Genomic DNA, 6,000 nt, shown 5'->3' on the forward strand with positions numbered 1-6,000 from the left:
GCATCTGCCCAAGAGAGCAATAATCACTGTAGTTCAAGAGGCTATAAATCCTCCCCAGCTGACTGGCCTGGAGCTGGACAGGACCTAGTGCCTGGATTAGGGAAGACGGGGCAGCCACAGTGGTACTGTACAGGAGAAAGGGACTCTTTGGGCTGACAGGCCTCCCTCCCCAGACCTGGGGGATCAGGCTGTAGCCGCCTGGGCCAGGAGGGGTGTACTGAGCCAGAGCCCCTGGGCATTGGCAGCCATACCTGCTGCCTTGCGGAGCCCCGGCACAGCTGGTACGCCTAGACAGCGGGAAAGATGGAGGGCTGTGGGGAGCAACAGTGGTGCTAATGCTGCCATTTACGAGGACTTATTTGTGCCGGGTTCTGGGGTAAGCACTGTTTCTAATCGTCAAACAATTCCACAGGTTGATAAACATGGGTTGTGGAGTCTGGGGACTGTGTGGGTTCTCATCCAGGCTCTCTAATGATGCCCTCTTGGGCTAGTTACTTAACTGCTCTGTGCTTCAGGGTCCTCATTTAGAATAGGGATAAAAAGGATTGCTTTCACAGCTCAGGGTTGCTCATGGAAGTTCTAGGTAAGAGGGTGAAGGGCAGGGCCCAAGGGGAGAAGCAGGAGGCAGTGGGGGTGGAGCCGTTGCCCCCAGAGGACATAGTAGTCACTCCTAGGAGTTGCTGGCAGCCAGGTTTTCCTGGCTTCTGGAGGACGATGGATTCCTGAGCCTAGGGCCTTTTTCTAGCAGCAGATCTTCAGACTTTTATCTGACACTAGCTGGTGTGAGGGCAACAGTGAGTGTTAAATGAAATAACACACTGAAAACATCTGGAACAGTGTCTGGCTCATGGCAAGTGCTTAATAAATGTTGGCCCATACTGTTAACTCCCATTTTACAGATTAAGGGACCGAGGCTCAGGAATATTAAGTAATTTTTCCAAGGACTTACAGTGAGCGATTGAGCTGGATTTGAACCCAAGACTGTCAGAATCTAAGATCTGTGTGTATGTATGTGTGTGCTTGCGTGTTTATGTGAGGCTTAAAGATGTCGGCTTTTTCCTCATCTAGTCTCTTAGAAGAGGGATGTGGTCTTGATATTTGGGGGTTTCTTAGGGATATGGTGGAGCCCTGGTGGCGCAGTGGCTAACAGCTCGGCTGTCAACCAAAAGGTCAGCAGTTTGAATCCACCAGCCACTCCTTGGAAACCCTATGAGGCAGTTCTACTCTGTCCTATAGGGTTGCTATGAGTGGGAATCGATGTTTCAGTGGCAACAGTTTCAGGTTTAGGGACATGGAGCTTAGAGAGAAACCTGAACTGTGTGAGGGGAGGGGCCTCTGTCTTCCCTGACATCCCTCTGTCTATCCCCCTCCTCCCTCTCCCTAACTCCTATCCCTGTCTGTTGCCATTGGCCCCCTGTGTGTCAGAGTAGAACTGTGCTCTGTAGGGTTTTCAGTCATTGATTTTGGGGAAGTAGATCACCAGGCCTTTCTTCTGAGACTCAAGCCTAGTTGGACTCAAACCACCAACCTTTTGGTCAGCAGCCGAGCACAGTAAGCGTATGCACCATCCAGGGACCCCAAGCCTATTCCCTTCCCTCTCTTCCATCATCCTACCACTCACTGCCCCCAAGTGAAAGTTTCTGTTTTGCCCACTAACCAGTCTTCCTACTAAGGGACAGAGGAGGGTTCTGCAGGCCATCCCCACTGGGACAGGGCCTTACAGCTTCTTTTCCTCAGATGGACACATCAAGTACTCCCAGACCCATTTCTGAAGACAATCTAAAACCCATATCTTCTTAGTGGAAACCCATGGTGCCACACCCTAGGCCCACAGGAGAGTCTCTGGGCGTGGGTGTAAGGAGCAGGAACCCAGAGCTCTAGCCCTGAGGTGGAAGGAGCCACAGGGAGGCGCTGTCTGGTCAGGCTGGTAGAGCTGGTGCCTGCGCCCTCTGTGGTGCCACAGACTCAGCGGCTCCTCGGGAGCTTCAGCACCAGCTCTGGGGGCAGGTGAACCTGGAATGAATGCCAGCTCTGCTCCATGAGCTATGTCCTTTACCTCCCTGAACCTCAGTCTCCTCGTCCATAAAATGAGCATAATACTTGCCTTTATTGGAAGGACTTGATGAGATCAGTACACACTAAGCAACCAGGAGCACCTGGTTCACAGTGGGGGCCCAGTAAGTGGTAGCTCTGGTTGTCATTTTCACGGTTATTGTGAGTGGGTTAGCAGCTGGTATTCCATCCCATTCAGACCTCTGTTCTTAGGGAGTTCATCCTCTGCTCTGCTCCAGGGGCCCTGAGCGAAAGGCCCTGGTAAGTGTGGGGAAAGGAGGTGAGTGTACTCCCAAGTATACGCTCTGTCCTCTCTCATAACCCATTCTTCTTCCAGTAAGTTTGTGAGCACCTACGATGAGCCAGACACTTCACCAAACACTTGGATTGATAACGTTTCAGTTGCAGCAAACATTCACTGAGCCCCTGCTATGCGCCTCATGTATAGCCACCACCCATCTGTCCATGGTGGCTCCTGTGTTGCTGTGATGCCAAACAGGTTTCAGCAGGGCTTCCAGACTAAGAAAGACTAGGAAGAAAGGCTTGGTGATCTACGTCTAAAAATCCCTATGGATCACAGCAGTCCACTCTGCAGCTGATCATAAGGGTGGCTCAGGCCTGGGCAGCACTTTGTTCCATTATGCATGGGCTGACTCGCTGGTAGCTAACAACAACCACACTACGTGCCATGGTCTGTGCTGATGCTGGATATCCAAAGATGAGCAAGGAAACAGCCCTTCCCTCAAGGAGCTCAAAATCTAACGAGGGATGCTATAACTAGGACAGTGAGCGACAGTGACACAACAGTGACAGTATGTGCTTCAATTTATTCTATTTGTTATTTTAAACAAGAGTCACTAAGAACGGAGCACCTACTATGTGCCAAGCACTGCACCGGGTGCTTTCAGTTAGCAGCCGAACACGTTAACTGTTTGCACTACCCAGGGAAGAAGACAGATATAATCTATGGTAGTGTGTGCTGAGATGAAAGTAGAGCCAGAGAAAATGCAGAGGCATTTGGACACCCAGGTATTAAAAAGAAAATTGCTGGAGCAACAGAGGAAGAAGGAGAGTCAGGAATAGGAGAAGGAAATGGAATGTGTAGCTAACTGCCTCCGTGAACAACTGCTTCCTCTGCCATGACACCAGAAGAACTGGATGGTGCCCAGCTACCATTACTTAATGTTTTGATCAAAGATTCTATAGAAGAATCCTGATCAAAAGGAGGGGAATGCAGAACAGAATTTGAAATTCTCATGGAATCCAGATATTCTGGAGCCATGGAGACTGGATGAACCCCTGAAACTATTGCCCTGAGATAATCTTTAAACTTTAAACCGAAAATATCCCCTGAAGTCTTCTTAAAATGAAACAGTAGTTTAGCTTAACTAGTAAAGAATCTCTGCCTTGAGCATTACACTCTTTTAAGATCTATCTATATGAGATCAAATTGACAACAGCAACTTGAAAGATTAGATAGGAACCTTATAGGGCAGTGAGTTTATGTCAGCAAGGGAGGAACAACTCAGAAAAGGAAGGTGAATATGGCTGTACAACTTGAAGAATGTAATCAATGTCACCGAATTGTACAGGTACAAACTGTTGGTGTATGTTCTGCTGTGTATGTTATCAAAAACAACAAAACTGAATAAATTATACATATATATGTACATATACATACATACATATACATATATGTATACACACGTATATATGGGAAAGTTGAGTAGATGCTTCTAGGCTCAGAGGTCCAGCCCCTCAGTCCTTGGATCCTTTCATATGCCCACTGTCTTTGGCTGGACTTTCCTAAAAAAAGACAAATATTTAAGGATAAGTGGTTTATTTTTATTTGGGAGGTGACCCCAGAAGGACTAGTCCCCTACTGGTGGGAAAGTGAGCTGGGAAAGTGAGCCAGGAAAGGGAAGGAAGCCAACACTGGGTGCGTCATTGAGCAGATTACCACTATGGGCAACCGAGCTCAGTTGCAGTCAGGACCTCTGGGACACCACTTGGTACCCACCTCTGAGTTGTCCAATCCAAGGGAGGAGGACCTAGGATATTTATCAACTCCTGTCCATCGTTGGTTGAGAGCTGCTCATAGGGGTGTTATTTCCCAGAACATCAGGCATGCCCAGCATTGGCTGAACCCAAGCAAGCTCCTCTGAGTCAGAGAAAGCCTCCAGGCAGAGAGAAATAGTGAGTGCTAAGGGTTGGGACTTCAACAGCATCTGCTCCACCCATGCTTACCACAGTTGTAACATAACTGGCTCACATAATTAAATTATGTGTTTAATGCCTCTCTCTTGCATGAGACTGTAATTCCCATGGGGGCAGGGACTGCATCACCCTATATCCCCAGGACCTAGCTCAGTGTCTGGCACATGGCAGGTGTTCAATGAATATTATTGAATAAATGTAATTTGGAGGTTGATAAATTCAGTGGTAAAGGCCCCAGCTCTGAATACCTTCTCCAGCCCCTTCTCTTCGTTTGCTCTCTGGAATCCTCTCTTCTCTGCCCACCCCAGCCCTGGTATAGCAGAGCCTGTAAGTTGTTTCCCAAAATCCACATTTGTGCCTTCTTCCAGCGTAATAAAAGGAGTCCCTGGGTGGCGCAAACAGTTAAGCACTCAATTACCAGCCAAAAGTTTGGCGATTCAAACCTACCCAGAGGCACCTCAGAAGACAGGCCTGGCAATCTGCTTCTGAAAGATCACAGCCTTGAAAACCCTATGGAGCAGTTCTGCTCTACACACATGAGGTCGCCATAAGTCAGAATTGACTTGATGGCAACTAACAACAACAACAACAGTAATGAAAGTCCCAACATTTAACCTTGCTCAGGCTGCCTGGAATAAAGTATACATTTCCCAGCCTCCTTTGCAGCTAGGAATGCCCATGGGACCAAGTTCTTACCGGTGGAAGTGGAATTGGTGGCTGCCACTTTCAGGCACCTCCTCTTTCTTCCTTCCTGCTGGCTGGAACTTAGATGTAATGACTGGGACTGGAGCAGTCACTCTGGGTCATTAGGTGGAAGCCTTGGACCAAGAGAAGGGCAGGGCAACCAGCTAGAAAAGCCGTGGACCCTGATGATCAATGAGTGGCCACTCCAATCCTAGGCTGAGTCTCTGGGCTTGCTTTATAGGAGAGCACTTGGTTACACATTTGGGTGTTTGGTTTGGTTTGGTTTTGTCAGTCGAAGCTGAACAACCTCATTCCAAGTGGTACACTGAAGGTGACTGTCACACTGACTTCTGGGTAGGGGAGGGAATACATGACACCCAGGCAATGGAGGTGGAGCTCCCTGGAGAGGTGAAGGATCCTTCTCACAAAAAGGAAGCCTGTGGCTTCTCTCATTGGCTGTCTCCCTCACTGGTCTCAAACAGGTCCAGCCTCCCTCAGGGCTTTGAGATGTTCTGTTTTCTCCCTGAGGGGCAGCTACTCTCATAGACTCCCTTTCCCTGGGACTGTTCCAGACATACCCATGGCAGGTCCGGGGCAGAGTGCGCCTGCTACCCTATTGGAACTGTGTTCTTTGCAGGGGGGATCCCCTTTTACCACCTCCACTTTTCAAGGGCATTAGCAAACTCAGTGCCTTCTTAGAACTCCCTCCCAATAAGCCCAGCGATAAGAAGAACTTGAGAGTGGCCCGAGCACCTACTCTGTCCTGCACTGTGAGGGTGGGTGTAGAAAGGAAGGCGGGTAAAATGCAAAGCCCCCATAAAGCAGGGAGACAAAGACACAGGAGGCACAGAGAACAGCCACTCAGGTTAGAAGACGCAGTTATAAGACACAAGGGCTGTAAGAGTCTGGTGGTTCAGAGCTGGGTGCGTGGGAGCTGCAAGGGGTGGGATGTGGGAGAGGCTTAGAGAAAGGCCTCCTTCATCCTCCTCCTGCAATTCCGAAAGTTCCCAGTTGAAGGGGAAGTTCTCGACCCTCCCCACCTCCAGG

This window comes from Loxodonta africana, chromosome 1 (assembly GCF_030014295.1).
Source record: "Loxodonta africana isolate mLoxAfr1 chromosome 1, mLoxAfr1.hap2, whole genome shotgun sequence".
Lineage (NCBI taxonomy): Eukaryota > Metazoa > Chordata > Mammalia > Proboscidea > Elephantidae > Loxodonta > Loxodonta africana.